The 22,323-nt window shown below is 40.4% G+C and overlaps 1 protein-coding gene across 1 annotated transcript in view; it reads right to left on the reverse strand.

Moving 5' to 3' along the window:
- The window catches only part of LOC137611927 (chemokine-like protein TAFA-2), an 80,468-nt gene that overhangs the window by 40,976 nt on the left and 17,169 nt on the right, over positions 1-22,323 (reverse strand). The window lies entirely within an intron of this gene.

A 22,323-nucleotide genomic window follows, 5' to 3' on the forward strand; every position in this document is an offset into this window, starting at 1 on the left:
AAAGGAAAAGCTTTAAAAAAGATCTGTTCAGCGTTTTACATGTTTTGTATTTGTTTATTTATTTTTATTATTTTAATTTGACCTTCTTCTGTTTGTGTTGAATGTCATTATTTTATTGTTATTGGCATCCTCGTGCTGGAGGCCTGGAGAGAGGGTCATGCCAGTGTTACCCCAGCTCTCATATGGTGTGCCCCACCTTTTTGTGTTACAGAAAAAAACAAAACACAACGGATCTGCTCCACGTCTCCTTCGGTTCTTCAGCCATCCACAGTAATAAAGTGATCACCGTCATTATAAATGTAACAGGCCAGTTAAGGTCGGTTACAAGTGTTTTCATATTTCAACTGTGAGACCTGGACAGGAGCTGGACATAATGTCACACTAACATTCATGATTCCCAGACAAAGACTTATAACAACTTTAGTGCCCTTTGGTTTTTATTCTAAAGGTGAAATTAGTGGCTTTAATTGAAAGAATTTGACAACATGATCGCAGTAACCTTGAACTGATCTTCATGTTCCCTTCAGAGTGAGCTGGATTAATGTTGTTGGCTTTTCATGCGGGGGGCACGCTGGCACAGTGGCAAGCGCTCTCGCTACACAGCAAGGCAGTTCCTCGTTCCTGGAGTCCCACCCTGTGTGGAGTTTGCATGTTCTCACTGTGTCTACGTGCATTCGCTCTGGGTTCTCCGGCTTCCTCCCACCTCCAAAAACATGTGCCTCAGGTGAATTGGTCAGTATGAAATTGCCCATAGGTGTGAAGGTGTACTTGAGTGTCTGTCTGTCTACGTGTGCACTGACATCGTACCCGGAGTGTCCCCTGCCTCAAGGCACCATTTGGTTGGGATAGACTCCAGCACCCCGTGACCCACGGACAAAAGCAGGTATATAAAAAGGATGGATGGATGGATGGATGGATGGATGGATGGATGGATGGATGGATGGATGGATGGATGGCTTTTCCTGCAGGATAGTAATGGCAAAAATGTAATACCTTCACTACTTTGATTTATAGTTTTAGACTTCTCACCTTTTTTTTTAGCACATAAGCATAAATGTGCCATGAAAACCAAACAAACATATAGACCATACTATAATCCTACGCCGCCTTGCCATAGCAAACAATATTTACACAGGAAAAATTGCTGTTTGCTGCAAGTACATTGCAGAAGGGGAGATGAGAAGTGACACATACAAGCATGCAGACAGTCACACACACACAAACACGCGTACGCACACACATGCACACGCGTCCACAGAGAGTAAAAGACAAAGACATAAAATCATAGGAATGAAAGAAGTTTGGAGACTATCACTGCTTATATAAATGGAAACTTGCTGTCTAATTCTGTAATTTAGCAGCCAACACTAAAACAACATCAAAAACAGGCAAGCTCTGTTAATAAAATCTCCACTGTTGCCGCCAAGTTTACATTTGGGTGATTTCTGAAACAGCATATCTGTTGTTAAGTGAGGAGTATTGTAATACAAACCAAAGCAGTCCCAAAGCTTTGGAACATGCAACGTAAACACTGACATGAAGAAAGCCAAGCCTCTAAAAAGCAATAATGAAAGCAAACACAAGTCTAATAGAAAGCAAAAACAACAAGTGCCGTCTTAGTCAGCAGTATCATCGGTGAATATTCAGGGTTGCAAACGATGATGAATAAGCACTGTAAAACACACAAAAAAAGTTCTGTCAACATCAGAATGCTGAGCAGGAATGTGTGTGTTTATAGAGCTTTACCATCTAAGCACTGAACTGCACACAAACTTCCTCAACAGGGAAGCAAAATATCTTCCTCCACCAAGAAGCACGTGGTTTGAACAGTGTACAATCAGGCTTGAACACATACGTAGTCAGTATGTGAATAAATGCCAGAGGTAACAAAAGCTAATGTACGATACTACAATACTGTATATGACCTTGAACATTCCCTGTCAACATATATAATAAGCAGGAAGATTGCCTGACAGATATGGATTTATTCAAAACACTTACGAACTTGCAGCTCTTATTTGCATATTTTTGATCTTGGTCACTCCAGATTCTCCTCACTTCCAATTCTAGATGTGATATAATACTAACTATGTATATGATGAATTATTTAAAATCATAATGTGAAACAGTTTAAATGGAAACAGATTTATATCCATAATAAGCAAAAGTGAAGCACAAATAATCACTTTAAAACACTTTTTTAGCTGTGTGATAGTGTAAGCAAAACACACCAGACATACACCCGGTTGGATCTGTGGATGTTTTAGCTTTACCACACGTATTTGTGAGTATATCCGCCTGCATGTGTGTGACTGTGTTGCCGTGAGGAAGTGTGAATTTGCGTGTTAAGCTCTGGTTTTTGGTTCTGAGCTGTATGTGTGAGTCATCTGGCTCTGCGCAGCCGGGCATTTCTGGAGCTGGAAGAAGCTGCAAAGCCAGACAGGCTGAGCCAAAGCTTTTTTTGGTTAGAGGGCATCACATGCACGCACACACACACACACACACACGCACACACACACGCACACACACACACACACATACACACACACAATCATATACAGTACATATACAATTTATTGTCGCTTTCCTTCTTTCCACTCAACCATCTCTCTCCATCTCTTGCCCTCTCTCCCTCTTCTTACCCCCTTCCTCAACTATGCTCTGCTTATAGTAAATAATTAGGAAACAAAGCAGAGTCGCTGCCTTTCCAGCTCATTTAGACACACAGCAGTGTTTGTGATGATGCAGTGCCACTTCATTTTGGCTGGTTGTTTGGTCTGCCTGCTGCAGAATGAGTGGGCGTGTAATATACAAATGGATTCAGAGGAGCAGGAGAAAACAGAGAGGCTCACAAACACCAGGTTTTGATCAATAAGATCTAACCAGGGACTTCTATCAGTATCAAACCCAGCAACCGATGGCGAAACACACACACACACACACACACACACACACACACACACACACACACACACACACACACACACACACACTCACACACACATACACACACACACACACACACACACACACACGAACGTTCACATTTAAAATTCCCAAACAATGGAGACTGGGAGGGAACTAGATTTTAAATGCAAATTACGCCTCAGTGCAGGAGTCTTAATTATCAAAGCATAAGAATCCAGTTCCCAACAATTGTGAATCAGCTGGACATAAATATATATGTGTTTACCTTATCGCACTATGTCAGCAAATGTCTTCTTTTGAACTAACTTTCGCACATTTGTCAAAATCAAATCATTTTGATTAATAGAGCACTTTCATATGTCCTCTGACTTCAACAGGTATATTTCCACATTGAAGGGAATGGACCCCCCCACCCGGCCGGGCCAAAGGGACCAAAGGACAGGAACCCCACCTGCAGACTGGACACAGATCCCAGTGTGGAGGACCCTCCTGTTTAAGCATTATGACGTGATATAAATAGAAGAAGCTGAACGAGGCTGATTGTGCACTGAGATCCACACTTTTGACATTTTCTAGCCTTTGGTAAAACACAAGGGTAGTCATAATCATGCTTTAACCAGCCATCCCATCACAGTATAAGAGGGCCACATAGACCAGCCATTATATGTATAAATGAGAAAAAAAGTGCAGGCGCATCAGCAGATTTATACTGTACATGAAACCCATGCCTAAGGTTCCAGGTTCGATTCCTCTCTGCTGCCAAATGTTTGCACAATCTATAAGCAAAATCAATAACGGCAAAACAAATGAACTATTTGGTTCAGGGATATTCTGCATCATAGGAAGCTAAGCTTGTCAAGGGCTAAAGACTGTTTTTTAGTAATCACATCACTGCCCTTAGAATTGAATTGCATCACACCTACAGCTTCAAAAAGCCACATTTATGATTTGAAAAGCCAAAGGAAAAACTGCACAATATAAGTGGGTTAGTTTCCCATTAAGGTTTTGTTAACATTTGCGTTTACACTGGATATACATTTGCATTGTTTTCATGTCTTGAAGAAGTGTTTCAATCAGCGCTTTCATTTACAGACTGGGTGATCATAGCCGCTTGACCATAAAACTGCTGTCACATTATGCAAACTGTGTAGTTGAGCTCACTAAAATTCATTTTCTGCTGGTCAAACTTACTCCATATGGTGTCTGACATAAAATATGATGTACACTGTAATTGCTGTTCATTTACTTGTAACTCATCCATCTTTGTTCAAGGGTTTTCACAGAATTTTTTTTAATTTTTTTTACATTGCATTTGCAGAAGATGGGACAGGAAAGTCCATTATTTATTGCGTGTCTGCCTGATAATTATTTATATCTTGATTTTGCGCTTGTGATACCTACGGCTAATTTAAATTCAAGGTGTCAGTGTGTTTCTGTGAGTGGTTGTTGTCATTCATGTGGCTCTGCGATTTGCTGGCGATGCGTTCAGGGTGTAACCCGTAACTCTCGCCCATAGTCAGCAGGAATAGGCTCCAGCAACCCCCCGTCGCCTCCAGCGAGACAATTACGGTGATCTCATCTTCACAAAAATGGATGGATGGATGTATGGATGGATGGATATTGTATAACTGTCAGCTCTACTGAGTCGAAGAACTTCAAACGGCTTAATTTTCTTTGTGGTTCTGCTGATGACACCACGTCATTATGGATTCTTTTAACTCTGATTAGTACCTATTAGTACTTCATTGCAAGTATTTTAACTCTTTCAGAGAACAGCACTCATCAGCATTAGGAATAGGCTAATTTCATTCTTTGGTGTGTTGACTGACCACTGAAGACTATTGTTAAAGTAACTAATATTCAGTTTAGATAACCCCAACAAACTCCAGCAATTGGTTGCGAAACTCAACACAAGGCACCATGGGATTAAGAGCAGATAACAGTAATAGTTACTCTTTTCATAATGGAAAAATTAATTGTAGAAGGAATATCTCTAAACTGGAGAGACATGCTGCATCGCAAAATAATCTGCGCCATCGCAGTTCTACTGTAGATGCTGGAAATCCCTTCTCCTTCAGTGGTAAAAAAAAAAAAAAAAAAGCTACATTGGTTCCTCTAACCCTGGATGATGTTGCTTTCATTAACCAAACACAGAGGAGCAAAAGAGAAGAGAAGAGCAGGAGGAGAAAGAGATCGAGCTTGAGAAAAGAGCTGTCGCATGTGAGTTCTGCAGTCTGTTACATCCGCTTAATTAGTCCCTTTGGAATGCCCTCCTACCCTCCATGTGGCTGATCAGCTTCCTCTCTATATCTGCAGCCTGTGTATTTGTATGCATCTTAGCAAAAGCTGGACAGACATCTCATGGGCTTTTAAGTTGTGGTTGATCTCCCAATGGTCGAGGAGAAAAATGTAGTGGAAATACATTAATATTCAAGGACTCTCCCTGAGATAGCTGCCATTTGGAAAATTGGATGCCTGTACTCTCCACAGGTTACTGCAGCAATTAACATCAAGTGGTTTTGCTTTCAAAAGATTTATTGGAACACAACCTTATTACTTCTCCTGAGCCACTGAACTGGTTTTTTTTTTAATATTCATCAATAGCTTTAATTTATGTCTGTTCTGCTACAGTATCAGCTATGTTATAAATTCCACCTTACCTGTTTCTAATGCTTCACTCAAACTCTAGTGCATATGCACATTTAGTAAATGACCTGTGCTCATATAAAACCTTTCACCCATACAGACAATCACACAGTAGTTGCAGATGATACCACGCAAAGATGCCACCTGCTCAACAGGAGCAACAATCACTCACCAATGGAACAACCACTGCAAGCAAACCTGGGTTCAGTGTGTTACCCAAAGACAATCAAACACACACACTGCAGGGGCTGGCTATTGGAGAACTGTCCTTTTAATATGTGTCAGTGTATCATTCAATGTCAAATACGAGCATGTTTTGTGTTTGTATGCTTTGCTGTCTTTGTGCTTGAGGGACACGGATCCTTCCTCGCAATCAAAGTTCACTAAAGAGTCAACCAGTGCTCATACCTCATAGCTATACTAAGACAAATAGTCCACTCTTTGTGAAATCTGCAAGACCAGCTTCTATACAGTATATACTGTATATCATACTCCAGATGATGTTTCTACTGATTTGGGCAGAGGGCTTGTAGCCCCTAGCATTTAACAGTATACAATCTTTCGTCACCAATAGAATAATACAACATTATGATCCAGTTGCATCATTGTCTCCATTAGACTTCATCTAAATTCACACAAAATCTACGACAACCTCCTTGAAACAACTTGTTGATGTTTTGTTGTTGCTAATGCCACACGGCGTTTTCATTCAATGTCCATTCTGCATTGTCCGAACAGCAGCTGTGATCTCACAGCAAGAAGATTCTGGGTTTGATTCCTTTTTGTGTGGAGTTTGCATGTATCCCCCTCCACCCATGTGAGAGCATGTGGTTTTTTTGTCTTTTATGATTCATAATACTGCAGTTAGAATGTTTGCACATTACAGCTGAAAGATAGATGTGTTGGGCATCACACTTACTAAACATCAGCATGATAGCATTGTCAATTTGAGCATGTTAAAAGGTCAGTGTTAGCTTTTAGCTCGAAGCTTTGCTATTTGTGATGGGGACCTAGAAGCTGTTGGTATCACATGTGTGTTTTCCATTTAGCAACAATATGAAGCAAAATGGAAAACAGTGGACATGCTGTCACTTCAATATGATGATAACGGTGTATATTTTGAGCTTGCAGCTATAGAGAGGAGTTTAACTTTCACATTTGCTCTCAGCTCTGCACACCTGACCAATCACAACATCACCCCACATTGTTCGTTTTTTTTTTTGGAAAACAACCTGACAGCATATCTGACAGCTTTAGTATAGTCTCACACAGCTGTCAGCATGGTTGCAAATTCTGAGACAGGGTGTAAAAAACACATGCAAACATTCACACTTCAAACATAAACTTGTGCCAAACGGGATTCTTTGTAAAATTGGATGAAACTCGGCTCAGTCTCAGTCGGTCTCGACTGAGGAGTTACATTTTCACAGAAAAAAAAATTCATAACAGAATTTGCAGAAAGGCCAATGGACAGAGGGATACATGGGCAACCACATATATCCCCTCATTATTTTTGTGTCGGGGGGACAATAAGAGGAAAATAAAACCAGGACTGCATGGTTGCAGGTGTGTCCCTTTAGTTATTATCCCCTGTGGTACAATAAATTTGTCTTGACTAAGTTAGCACACAGCTAAAGATAGATGTGAATGGACGGAGCATAATGGCAGAATGATTATTCAGAGAAAGTACGTCGTTTAACGAAGGGGCGTGTTTGGTAGACTTGGTTTGGCCAGTGACTCTACAGCCCTAATTGCAACCTCAGGAAACTTCAGCTTAAATAGGCATACACGATCTCCTGCGTGTGTGTGTGTGTGTGTGTGTGTGTGTGTGTGTGTGTGTGTGTGTGTGTGTGTGTGTGTGCGTGCGTGCGTGCGTGCGTGTGTGTGTGTGTGTGCGTGTGTCATTAGTGTTTGTTGGGACGTATGTGTCATTAATGACATCCAGATAAATGTGGATAAAGTCACTCCATGTGACCTGTAGGGAAAGCCTTCAGCCCCAAATTAAACGTCCAATATAATTATATGTGTGTGTGTGTGTGCGTGCATGCATGTGTGTGTGTGTGTATTGGGGAAAATAGGGAGGAAAATAGACAGCTGGAGAGACTTTTGAGCCGTGTGAAACTGTTGCCCTCACATTCCTCCATCTCTTTTCAATCTTTCACTGGTTAACTGTACTCCGTGACTTCAGCAGAGGCTGCATCACAGATTTGACATCCCCATCTTTCAAATCAGCTTTAGCCTGCTGCTGCTACATTTGTGTACCAAACACATCCTGAAAGCTTGATTCAACCCCAAGGTGTCACACTCTATCTGTTTCGCAGCCCTCCCTCTCTTTTTGCTCCGTCTCGCTTTGACTCTGGCTGTGCTAACCTGGAGAACTCTTGCACCGCGAGGTAAATATCCTTCTGTCACTATGAATCCATCCTCCACACACGACACAGCCGCCCCTAAAACATCCCCAGGTCATACACAAAGACTCTCACACACACAGAGACAATGCATTGCCACAGTGTGTCTGCTGACAGTGCAGATCCAGGTGGTAAATGCTGTTATTTGTCTGACCTTTTCTATCACCCACCGGTCCACCGGTATGAAATAATACAAACAAAACGGACTGCAGGCCCTCACCTACAGGTGTGGGCTATACTTACGATATAAGCTGGTTTGAGACTGTAAAAATAACATCAAAGTCAATCTCTCCATGGAATACACGACATACCACTTTCATATTTACTGAATCTATCACAATTTGACTACACTTGAATTTTCAAAAAAGGTTCCTGGGCAATAGAAAAAAAAACCTCATTGAGCAAAATAAACACATGCAAAGTGGTGAGGCTCCGGAAGTCAGGAAATATATTAAAGGAAAATGCAAATTACTTCCACAGTGTGATCCTTGAGAGAGGATAGTGTCAGGCATGAGAGAGCATATTTCTTACCATAATCCAGGAGGAATTTAATTCAATGAAAGGGTTTTGTTTTGTTTTTAACTTTGTGGCATTTGGGGTGGAATTATTGAAGTGCTCGGTGAGTTAAGTTGCAATCCTTATAATATTCTAAACTTTTGTTGACAGTGGAAAAAAAATAAGTAAAGCAGTTTCATTCTAAAAAGAAACTGACTATGATGCTGAACAAAAACCAATGAGGGAGAAGTCTCATCAAAAGCTATCAAAAAAAAAAAAAAAGGATAGATTGAGTCTGTTTGAGACTGAGATGTTTTAGGTTAAGTCCAGGTACTGTGAGGGTGCTGAATACTGAATGAGGGTGAGGCTGGTGCAGAAGGAATGCCGGCTTTTCTTTTCCAGTGCTTTTTATTAGGACTCTGATTTCCTCCGTCAACCTCTGAGGCCGATGGGTGAAAATGACCAGCAGTAAAAGCACCTTTTCTCCCCTCCATCTTTCTCTCCACACTCTCCCCTTATTTAAGCGTTTCTCAAATACGCTTAAATAAGGGGCTTGAGGAAGCGTTGGCTTGAGGAACTATGAAGAAGCGTCTGTAGCGCTGGGCTTCACTGTGACTACAGACCGGTGTGTTTGCTGCTTCTAAAAAGGCCGGCAGCGGACAGCATGAAGCCTAATAAATTAAGGTGGAACTTAAAGACATTACACCCAACCACGCTGATAAGCCGCTTTAGAGATTTTTTAGCAAAAAAGTGCCAGAAATCATGCCTCTTTTTGAATGCTACTTCAGTAAACCAGCGAGCTCTGTTAGCATCATATAAGGTGGTGTACCGAACTGCTCAGTGAACCCCCCCCACCACCATAGCAGAGGAGCTGAAACATTGAGCAGGAGCTGAGAGTTCACTATCATGTTTCAAACCCAAAAAAGTGTGACTGCTTTAACATGCTCAATGTGTGAGCTGATGGTGGGAGGTGTCACGCCCCTGCCAAGGCGCCCTTGAGCAAGGCGCCGGATACAAGCTGCTCGATTAGGGCATGTTCCTGAAGCCACTTCCCTATGTGTGTTGTTTGATGTGTGTACTAACTGCTAACTGCATGCTTACAGGCCCCCCTGTGTGCTGCGTTTTAGTGTATACACTGATTGTCAGAAACTAACACAAAGAGCATGTAAAAATACCTGAGTGACTATGTAATTTCCCTGCGGGGATTAATAAAGTGTACTTCTTCTTCTTCATTAAAAAAAAAAAATCACCACAAATTGTTTTATTCGTTTTTGTTTTGTAGGTTAAAAAATTTTTTATTTCAGTGTCAAATGGTGCAATAAATTGGTCAAAAATCTTTACAATTTAAACAAGGTGTTTTTTTAATTTCAGACAAACTGATGCACTTAAAACCTTTTTAATAGATTATTATTTGTCATAAATTGAAATATATTTCTTTTTATCTTGCTTGTTTTCTTTAATGTTAATAAGGATACAATGTTATGCAGAGGTGTACTTAACAATTTTACAGACAATTGATGTTATTTATAGTGGTGAGGAGTGAATTGTTTTCTTCTTGCTAGGGGAGGGCGCAACAGAAAATAATTGAGAGGGACTGCTTTGATTTTTTTTTAAAAAGTCCACTTCCCACCATCTTCAACTTGTGGATTTATATTACATCTGTTCTCCCTGTCATTTCAACCTCTCTTATTTATTTTCTTTGACAAAGACGTCGATGCTTCTATGGAACGATTAGTCAAACTATTGATCTGAAGTCAATGTCAGCTGTAGATTTAAGGTTTAAGAGATGTCCATTGCCACGAGCCATTTCATTGGCCTCCTCATTAATAACTGCCATTTGGAGCATTCATTCTTGTGTTACTTCTTTCAGGGCATTTTCTAATACATGCATTTTATACCTGATGCCTATCATGAAATCTTGACATGGGCGCAGTGTTCTGCCCCATACAGTAGGCTACAGCACGCCCGCTTTGCTACCTGAGCTGCACATCCAGACTGTTACAGGACAAAATAATAAAATCATGCTGATCTCCTTTCACTTTGCCAATTATGATGAGATGTCGTCTGTGCACTTAAACTTTCTGAAGAAGAAAAAAAATCTAAATTAAGATTTTCTACCTTTTGATGAGAAATGGGTGCCACATTCACTGCAAGTGACTGAATTTATTACAAAAGAGTGGAGAATGAAATAGAGCATCACGGCACTCAATCATTTGATTTCAAATTCAAATAGATTTTTTTTTTTTTTGAAGTATCGTCTTCCAGATGAAAATTCAGGAGAGAAAGTGAGGCGCTTTCACACTGATGTGCGGAGAATCAAGTTATGATATTGGAAAAACAGATGAGTGAGACTCTGTCTGCTTACGAGCGCAGCACAGCTGCCACAGCTAATGCAATTTTAAACCAAAATTAGTTCACATATGTAGGCGTCTTAAATGTGGAAGACAAATCTACCCTTCTGTGACTTTTCTGGTGTGTCAGATTTGACTGTATAGATGTGCCATAAAACAAGGACGAACACAAAGCAACAGACCATGAACCCTATCAGACTGCATTTAGAAGATCCTACTGAGTTCTTGCTATTTTGTCTCTTTGCTTTTTTTGCTGGATTCATTTTTCTCCCTGTATTGAGGTTGCTCATAGCATGACCTGTTGCCTTCCTGTCAGCAACTTGTGTACTTGTCTGCCTGCCAGTTTACCTGTAAGTCATTTTGTTAAATCACTGAAGACATCCTACGGCCTCCCCTGTCATCTGTATTTAAGCCCAACTCCTGTCGCACATTGTTACCATGCTTGACAGAGCGAACAGGACTGAAAGCGGATGACCTGGATGATGATGTGGAAACTCTGTTAACTTGTTTTACTCCAGAGTGAAGACCTTCATTTTTTTTTAGCACCTTATGTTAGAAGTTAAAGTTCCCCAAGTGGCATTTACTTTTATATCATACGTATTTACAATTATATATGGTAAAAAAAAATTTATGTTTCACTGTGAAAAAAAGATAATTTAATGTCAACTGAAATCGCATTTTTAATTTGAAAATACTACGGGAAGCATTTGCATTAATACCATAATGTAGAAATTTTTACAGGTCAAACAACCAGATGAAAATGAGGCTTTATACCAACTCCTACTAGTGAGTGGTTTTGAACAAGCCTGTTTCAAATACATTCTTGGTACTCAGATGTGAGAAAATTGTTAAAAAATTCCAAATCTAACATTTTGTGTGAAATTAGTGTTTTGTTATGTCAAGTTATTTCTGCTAGTTGGAAATACAAAGTGAGCCAGACAAAGTTCATCCGAAACTGAGTTCATCAGTCTGGTAAATAATAGAAATGCTGCTAATTAGGTGATGTACAAAAATGTTGTTAAAGAAAAACTGATTAATTCATCAGTTGAAGTAGATTGGGAAGTAAAAAAATCTTATTGTAAAGTGGGTTTTTTGTTTTGTATTTTAGGTCTTTTTGGGGATTTTAGGGAGGCAATCTAGTGCTGGTGTTGCACTCAAAAAATAATACTGCATGTTACTTAATTCAATCAGTGAAACATTTTTACACTTACAAATATTGAGTAGATATGAAAGCTCTCAAATCTGATGAAACAAAACCTGAGTCATGAGTAAAATCTAATATTTTCTAGTACGTCTGAACGAATTGATTTGGTTCAATTACCTACACAAATTGAGTAAATGTAACTGAATTTAGGGGGGGGGTCGCACCCCAAAATGAGGGGGGACCGCACCTTGCTCAAGGGCGCCTTGGCAGTGGCTGGGAGGTGACACCTCCGACCATCAGATCACACTCGAGGGATGTCCTGGCAGGAGCAGGATTCGAACCCCCGATGGCTGGGCGATCCGTCTTACAAGACATCTGCTCTACCGCTGAGCCACTGCCAGAGTGAGTGACCAGCGCCCCAAAATCCTAAAAAGGCGGAATCGTTTCCCTTCTGTTTACTTGATGTTTTTAAGTTGTTAGTTACATCTCTAATACAATTGAGTTGACTTGTTTGATAATTGCACTTATTAAAACTAACTGATATTAGTTAATATATTCTCAAAAAGGTTGGTGAAACATACACTTATTATTACAAATACTTAAACCATGTAATCTGTGAGTCAATTAATACTTAATTTTATGTAAGTAAACTTAATTTACATGTGTCTATTTCACAGAAATATTCCTGTTGGAGTTTTACTAATTAATTTTGATGTAGTCAAATCAAATACTCATCATGATGATATTCAGAATTTTTATTGAGCATGCATAACTATATATTACTGTCACATTCACTAGGTCCTTGAATCATTTTTTAGAGTGTGTGGTGACCCATGATGTTGGGAGGCACACAACACACAGGACGCTGGTTTGGGAAGTGAGACACAAAAATCAGAATGGGATGTCTCAATGAGAACTCCTGATTTGTCTGGTCTCAATCTGTAGACTCTCCTAAACTCCACTGCTTCAGACCTATTTCTCTGCCCTAAATACATAATTTTGTAAATGAAGCATCTGCTTGGGTGGTCCCAGTAGACCAATGTGTATCAGGCAGAGGCTGACACGTACACAAATCCACATGCGCCATTGCTCAAAAATAGTTTTCCAAACAGTCCCTAAAATGTGTAGCAACCAGGAACGAACCAATGAAAGGCCCATTTTTGAAATCCATGCAATGTCATATGTCAATGTTTGGGTGTCTCCTGTTTATCAAAGAACAAGTGGTACATGTGTGAAGAATGTTAACTATAATGTCATAACAGATGTAGATTCCTGCCTAAATGATGACTCATGACTAATAAGTAGGTTGCTTTGTGAAATGAAGCAACGTTTTACTTTAGACTTTCCTGAATTAGGACAGACCTTCACAAGAGCTCATTTGTTCTGTGCAATTCTGGTGCTGAAGCTGTAAGGACACGACATGTAGGAAGCTTGAGACAAATAATACAGCAGAAATACTGCAGCGACGAGCAAAAAAGTCGTTAGTAGTCAAAATCACCACTAGGGTGAAGTCACCGTTTCTATAGTAACGTAACCCTTGGAGCATGAGTATGGCAACAGAAATTGCATGTTGCAGCAAAAAAATCAAATTGTAAATATATCAATATAGAACTGCCTCTGCTGCAGTAAAGTGTGTAGCTAAAAAAGACTGGTTTTATTTACACTACAAGTTTGTCTTTCATTGTGTACAGTGTGTTAAAATGTAACAGTATAATTTTCTAATTATCTCCAAGTGTACTTTACTATGCAAGAAGCAATATTAGTAACTCTGCGTGTTGTTTTTCTTGTCAGTGCAGGTGTTTGTGAGTGCATGGATGCAACAATGTGTTTATCTATGTCCGCCGGTGATTTAGTAGAGATGCTCACTGCATTTTTGTTTAATTTCTTGACAGCAAAAAGCAAAAGAGAAGAAAGCTTCACATATTTTAAAAATATCACTTCCTTCCTGTGTCTGCTTCCCTCATCCTTCCTCTGTGTTTTTCTAGTTTTTGTCAGCCTGCTGTTCAAAACTTGCGAAGTTATACAGTTGTGTGTACCTGTGTGTGTGCGTGTGCGCGCGCGCGCGTGCGTGTGCGTGTGCGTGTGTGTGTGTGGTCAGTTATGTTTGTATACCAGCAACCAGAGAGCAGCAGTGCATGAATGGTGCATAACTCAACCTAATGATGCAACAGTGAAGCAGCAGCTAAGGTCAACACAAGAGACTGTGAAGGGTGAGTTTCCTGGACACATCAGATGAACACACACGCACAAATGCACACACAGACACAAATACATACACACACAAACACACACGTACGCAAACACAAGAAATGAATGATTCAATCCAACACACCACTGGGCCGTTAAACATGTACCTTGCCAATCATTATATCACTCCCCAGCCAGTTTTTTTTTCCAATATTTGCTTGTGGCCCATTATTTCTTCTCCTATCCTTTTTCTTTTCGCCAGCCCTCTACCCCTTTTCTCTTTCCCCTCCAGCCTTCATCCATTATCTCCTTGTTCCTTCCTCCGTCCCTTTGTCTTATGGTGATATTGTTAGAGGTCAGTTGACACCCTGAGGGAGAGGGCTGATGAATAGATCCAGGAACATCACCTGTAATTACAATGTCAAATCTGTGCGTGCGTGTGCGTGTGCGTGTGCGTGTGTGTGTGAGTCATGTGAGTGACTTAGTTTAATCGATGATGACTGCATGATTTACAGTTGCAAAATTTTAAGTCGCTCCAATCTACAGTTTTTAAATGAATTTTTAATCAGTTCATTAATTGCTCATTTTTTAGTAAACTGTAGATCATCTATCTAGATTTATTTATTGAGGTAAACATTGTGATTTTAATGGTGACATTCATGCAGTGATATGAAACATTGTTCATTTAGCACCCAATCAAATTATTCAAGGTTAGCTGGTTAGTGATGTGGGCTTTGTTTGTTGGTCTCTACTGTGCGTGTGTGTGTGTGTGTGTGTGTGTGTGTGTGTGTGTGTGTGTGTGTGTTTGTGTGTGCGTGCGTGCGTGCGTGTGTGTATTCGTGTGTGTTCTTTCCTGATGTGGTAGTCAGCTCCCCACAGATGGAGTTGCCATATCAGCATACACAACAACAGATGGACGCCAGTTACACAGACACATGCAAATCTGCACACAGCAAAACCTCTGTCTCACTAATCATTACTCATGATCTGCAAATGGATGAGTGTTTATGTGCAAAAATAGGAAACATTGAGCTTTTGTTTTCATCCAAATTTTACCATTTCTGCACAGGATGATATTGGAACGGGATGGTAAACTTAAGTATTAGTATTAATATCAGGACAGTGACCCATAATTCATCCTGTCATTGCAAATTTGTCTCCACTGCATCCAGACAATTAGTCTGGCAGATGTGGACTTTTGGCAGACACCAACATTCCCATTCCAAGTTGTTAGCACCAGACTATGGTGAACACATCCATCCCTCCATCAGACATAACTATAGAGAACCGAACCAATGAGGCAAGCAGATGATTTAGCTTTACCGGCGGGCAAAACATGTCTCTTTTCATTTCAGTCTCACTCATGGAGAGGAGAAACAGTCAAACAATAACATCTTAAACTGGTCCAATACACTCTAAAAGACAAAAATGCTTCTTTTATCAACCTGAGGAGGCTCATTTATTTCAAAACTTTGTTTAATCAGGCATACAGTAGCTCCTGAACAACATTATCATTCATACTGGGTGATGTTTCTCAGGAACTGATGAATCAAAGCTTTAACAGCACATTCGCCGGTCTGTGTTCCTCAGAGGATTTCTCCTAAATTATGTCAACGGTCTTGTTAAACTGACATCACCAAGCTGCTGTTTTAGACTGAGAAGGCTGTATGCAAAGCACTTTTCATTAGTCCCTCTTAAAGCAACCTGTTCAGGCAAGGTGAGATAAGGTGATAGTAACATTGATATCTATGCATAAGCAGGATGACGGCTTACTGAGAGTCTGGAACATTTCTATAACTTATGTGCTGCAGAGGAGGCCCCCATAAAGATCCATGTACAGTTGAAAGATGGACAGAGCCCTCAGTACATCGGGTCTCTCTGATTTCAGAGAATTTATGGATATAAAAGAGACAGATGAAATTGAGCAATACCACTGGAAATGGTTGAGACTAGTTCAAACAAAACGCAAAGCAAGAAAATAGAAAAATTCTCCCTCAAGTCCTCACAGACACCCATTGGGTACAGTGTGACCACAGCTTTTGCCACTTTTTCCATAAGTAGGTCATTATGCCAACCTCTGCCAACCAACTTTTGAAGCTCTCCTTTTCTTCCTGTGGTTGTATCGATATCAGCTTGAATGCCATATGGAAGCACGAAGGCATTAACAGATCGCCTGTTTCGCAATGGATGGACCCGTCTACAGACAAAGAGGGAGCATAAATGGGAATAAAATGTAAAGGCACTGCTAATGCTAATGTGCAACCTACCACTGGGAAATTAAAAAAAACAGCTTGCCTCACTTAGCAGCTACCTCAAAGAGGAACAGCAAATAAAAATGTCTGGGAAATGGAGAGACGAGGAGATCCACAGGCTCCTAAAGGCTCTTTTATGCTCAATGTTACAGTCAGACACCAAAGGAATCCTGAATTCATTTTGCCCATATTTTCTTAAAGCTTACAGATACAGAAGAAAACATATCACTGGACACTTGTTGAGTGCAGTGGAGAAAACAAAGCTAAAAATGTGACGATCTACGTGTCTCAATATCTTTAATGATCTCGTTGAAAATCACATACTAGTGCAGAATCACTGTTGTTTGGTTCAACAAGGAGTCTTTATTATACCTGCTCTTTGTGAAGACAGCTGCAGCCTATAATTATATTGTGAGAACAGTCAGCGATAACTAACTGAAACAATACGATATGGACCTGACAGCAAGAAGCAAGCTGAAGGGACACCATGAGACTCCTGTTCATCGTTGTTCACATCCTTTCAGTATAAACAAATTGATTATAACCTGCTCTCTAATAATGTGTGAAACTAACAACAGGAAGTGAGCCTGAATACAGAGATCAGCTGTTTTCATGTCTGAGTTGATTTTCTAAATCCTGTTCTACCAGGGCGGACGTTTTCCGGCACTGTCGCTGTACGGTAAGTAAATAATTTACTAGGCTCTGCCTCGTGCACCCATGAGCACTGAAAGAGACACACACAGACACACACACACACACACGCACACACACACACACACGTACATACACATCCACATGGAAGCTTCTGTTTCCGTGTGTACATTATGTTTAACAGGAAAAGCATTGCAGAGGTGATTCACCTAATCAGATTCACAGTTATTACAAGAGGAAGAGGAAACAGTCAAACCACACGGGTATTTCTCTTGAAATTTGCGTGTGTGAGCGTGAGCGTGAGCGCGTGCGTGTGTGTAGTTGGTATTCCAGGATGGCTTGTTGCAAGAGTGGTTTCCCACAATTCTTATCAGAGTTGTGATCACAAAAACCTGGTCTCTTCAAATGGAACATATCCCTGTGTAGCACTCTGGAACACACAGACACACACACACACACACACACACACACACACACACACACACACACACACACACACACACACGCACTCACACACAAAGTCAACCCTACATTTGTCTCATGATTCTCTTCAGTCTAATTCGGTGAAGTCTAAAACCGCTGTTCAAAGCTGCGCAACAAAGTACATGAACCCAGTTTGGTCAGAAACTGAGGTGAGTAGGGCTGTTTAATGAATTTATAAGTGCCCAGACCAGCAGAGGCCTCCTGCCAGGGGATGGATAAAACAATTGTTGGGATGTTGAAAACAAGAAGAAACATACCACATACAGAAGTACTCCGATGACACCGCGATAGTGGCATGTATCCGGGAGGGTGATGGGGGTGGGGTGGTGCAGGGCATTGGTGGCTGACTTCATGGAGTGGTGCCAACAGAACCACTTACCGCGACTTACCCTGACCTACTTTAAGGGTAGGTCAGGGTCAAAGATTCAGGGTAGGTCAAAGTTATGCACTAGCTAAGCTAGTTCATAGGTAGATCAAAGCACTAGCTTTGATCTATGGTCTTACACTGGCATTCTCCCACGTCTTTCTATCTTATCCGGTTCCTGAGTGTACAAAAGTTGAAATTTGACCTTCACCTAGTTTTCTCAAGGTCAAGGTCATCATCTCATTTTCATCCCCTTTGCTGCCCGAGTAATGTGCTTTTCGTTTCGTCTTTCTGTCTGCAATGGTTGCAAAGATATTTGGTGGACTAACAGGCGAACAAAAGGACGTACAAACAAATGAACGGACGAACGGACAGACGAATGAACGGACGAACGAACAAACGAACGGACGGACGAACGAACGGATGAACGAACACACAAACACTGACAATTACAACGCATCACCGCTTTGAAGCGGGATGTAAAAAACACTAAGATCAGAAGAATCCTATTTAAAATCTGGCTTTGCTTCATTCTGGGAAATGTCCTGGTTTGCAGGCTGCACAAAAACAAACAGCACAAACAGACACACAGCACCAATCTGTACATTCACACACACACACACACACACACACACACACACACACACACACACACACACACACACACACACACACACACACACACACACACACACACACACACACACACACACACACACACACACACACACATTTCCTATCCCACTAATGAACAGGCTGTTTTCTCGTAGGGATTTCTCTGCCTATATGTTTCTGTCTCTGTGCATTCATTTCATCTCTCTGTCCTCATGTCGCTTCACTCTACGTTCTCCTGACAGCTACTCATCTCCAGGGTTTAGCCATTTGACATGTGTCACCGTCAGACAAGACAGCAGTAAACGCAAAACACACACACAAATTGCAGCACAAATATTATATAAAATGAGAAAGTACCAAAAAAAAGAGCCAATGCAAAAGTAGCAACACACTAACGTAATCTCTCTCTCTCTGACTCACACAGACACACACAAACACACACGGCTGTAATGAGAGTCAATCATTGAATACATTAACATATGACAGAATGACACCTCTCGTAAGTGACTTAGTTGTCATCTGCAAATTGGATGAACAAATAACCTCTAATTGCCAAATATTTCAGAATGTTTGAAATGTGTTAATCCCCTGATCTGTAATGTATTCATATAATTCATTTCTACGCTTGACACACACTCCCCCTCTTATTCAAATATTTGTTGTCATATCCTTTTAATCAAATTTGCATAGACCAATCTCAGAATGTTTAAACCAGAAAGTCTCTTGCTTATAGATAGCTCAGTAGTTCCTTTGAAGGCTGAGACATGTCAACACACACTCATGTCAACATTTATATGTGTAATAATTGAGGCAACTAGTTACTGATTTTTGTTGCAGGTCACAGTTTGTGCTTCATCAAAGACTTTAAACTGTAAAGATCGCTTTCAAACAGCCCAAAATGTTGAATCATTACATTTTTAGTGAATTATATAAGCTGTTGCATTTGAAGCTGTTGTTCCAGCCGGGTTGAAAACCATTTGAAAATTATCTTACATGTGCAGATGTGTGCTACAGAAATAGAGAAGAGAGAACAGAGGAGAATGGATTATCATCACTGATGTTATTTAACTCAAAACTCAAAGTAAAAACTGGATTTAAACACATCTTAATTTCAGTGAAGCCCTAACAGGGGTGATGAATGGATTTATGCAAGAGTATGAATTGTAACTTTAACCACCCACCATTCAGCCTGCAGGCGCTGTGCAGAACATGAACTGATGTGCATCGTATAATGAAAATGTTTAAAGAAAAAAAGTTCAAATAAAGTAAGGTGGTTAAATTAAAGCCCTTTTCACCTATATTTCATCAAAAATAGGACATAAAAATAATAATCATCACCTGAAATACTGAAAACATTTTCCTTCATTTGCTTCTGAGAATTATCACCCAGCATTAATATTCATAATATTTGCATTCACAGTTCAGCCCGACTGACATGTCGTGTATTAATGTGAACAACCCACCCTTCAAAGCTGTCTGACAGGATGTCAATTGTACTTAAAGGCCTGTACTTCCTGTGTGTCTTGGTTGTGAAGCGTTAGGATGGATGAACCACTTCACAGAGAATGCTGACACCGAGTGCAGACACTAAATGAAGTAAAGCCTCTCCGTGATACAAAAATATAGGTTACATGCAATAGAGCACTATAAAATGTCATCAATTTTTATTTAACTTAACTTGGCCTAATTCACCTTATCCTCGCCAAATGAAAATCAACATTTTGACTTTTCGATTCCTCGACTTTCTTTGGGAACTTTTAGCAAGCAGGAGAATGTGGAGACATGTTTTAGATGCAGTATTTTAAGCTGTGACTCTCATACTGGGTTAAAGAGAGATGTCTCTTTTTAGAACACCATTTAGGTGTTTGTTATGTGACAGAGGATATAAGTTAAAGACAGCAGACACCTACAGGTGTTCCCTGCAGTGCCAGCAAATGATTGCCTTTTCCTCTTCACTAGTTTTACAATCTCGTCTCCGCACTTTGTAGAATGTGATCTTACACTTAAAGCTACATCAAAAACACCAGTGGACAAACGATTAAGTGATTGTGGAGAGAACTACAAGAAGAATCAACTAAATGTATGTTTGCTCAGTGGAACTATGTGCGTGTGTGTGTGTGAGTGAGTGAGTGTGTCCATAAATAAGCCTGATTCCTGTTAAATTTAACTTGAAAAAAACGCACACATTTAGTTAATGTATGTAAATCCTTGTGCACCATCTGATCATTCCTGATTAAATCTTGTCTTCTAGGTGTGACAGCAAGATGTACAACCTGGCAGGAACACATCCCACCAGCACCACATTCCCCTCTGAACACAGACACAAACACACAACCAGTGTCCCTCCGCCCAGCACAGCATATTGCCAAAATAAACAGCATCAGGCTTGTCAACAATGAAAATCTCTCACTGAAATCCAAAGACTCAGAAATACACCTGGCCGTCACAAACACCTACACAAAAATAAATCAGCATGTGTACTGACTCACAAAACACACACATACATGCACACACCCACACTAAATCATTGACACACACACACACACGTCATAAAATGGCAATCAGTGCTGTGCAGAAACACACACAGCAGGGAGAAGACGATCAGTGGGATATTGATATTACAAACGCACATGCAGATACCTGCTCTTTATCTCTCACCCACATTAACAATCACACGCACAGACACGCACACACACACACACACACACACAGACTAAAACTATACACTCCTAACAGAGATGCAGTGTGTTACTGACAGGCTGGAGCACAAGTGATTTCCTGGCAGCCATCGTCTCCTCGCCTCTTAATCCAGGCAGCGGGAGACAGGCAGCGTTGATATCTGAGACCGATGTATGGGATTCTCTCATATCTGACCTTTAACACAACCAGACCAGAGCAGGTAAAGGTCTGAAGCTCCCCAATGATTTGCAGGGATTTGATTCTGCACACAAGAGGAGAGGAAGCAAGAAGGAAAGAGGAAAAACAGAGCGCCGGGATGAAAGGAGAATCATTGAATAAAAACCTATTAGCTGCCAGGAAAAGTAGGCTCCTTACTCTTTCCTTTCAAGATCACTCCTTCAGATTTCAATTTTTCCTCAGGATAGTTTTGTACCCATGAGACTACATTAGCAAAAGCTTTGAATTGCATGACACTCGCTGATTCACTGCATTAGACTGTTGTCTAGTTAAATCTCACTGATGCTACAGTACACAAAACCGTGAAGGAAGTTAGGAAGTCACTTTTCATAAGATGTACTTCGACGAAAGAAAGAAGATTCTAGAAGAAACAGAGGCTGCTCAGAAAACTTAAGGCAGAGCTGGAGTAGAAGGGAAGATTGATGCACCTTCACATTTTCCCATTTAGAAGAAATCTGTTCATCTCTTTGAGGAGAAAGACTAGAAATTTAGAGATCTATCACCACCACACCCCCCACAAAATGTCAGACTGACAGAATCTACTCGCACAGCATGGAGAGGATTTGTGTGGAGTGGAGAGAAACTCATCTCTGGGTATAAACTGTTGAGCTGCATGGTAACTTTGGGCAAAAATATTTAACTGTCACATGATTGTGACGGTTAAAGAATTGTTTGCTTTTACTTTACATTTTCACATGAGGAAAACATATTTTCGCTGACACCCATTAGTTATGATAACATTTAAATGAAATTGGTTCTTCCACCTTCCATACCTGACCTTTCTGTCAAGTTTCATCCAACTACATCGAGAAGTTATTCAGTACTTCAACTAAACCTCACGTAGACGAACAAACCAACACTGACAAAAAATATGATCTCCTGG

This window comes from Antennarius striatus, chromosome 2 (assembly GCF_040054535.1).
Source record: "Antennarius striatus isolate MH-2024 chromosome 2, ASM4005453v1, whole genome shotgun sequence".
NCBI lineage: Eukaryota > Metazoa > Chordata > Actinopteri > Lophiiformes > Antennariidae > Antennarius > Antennarius striatus.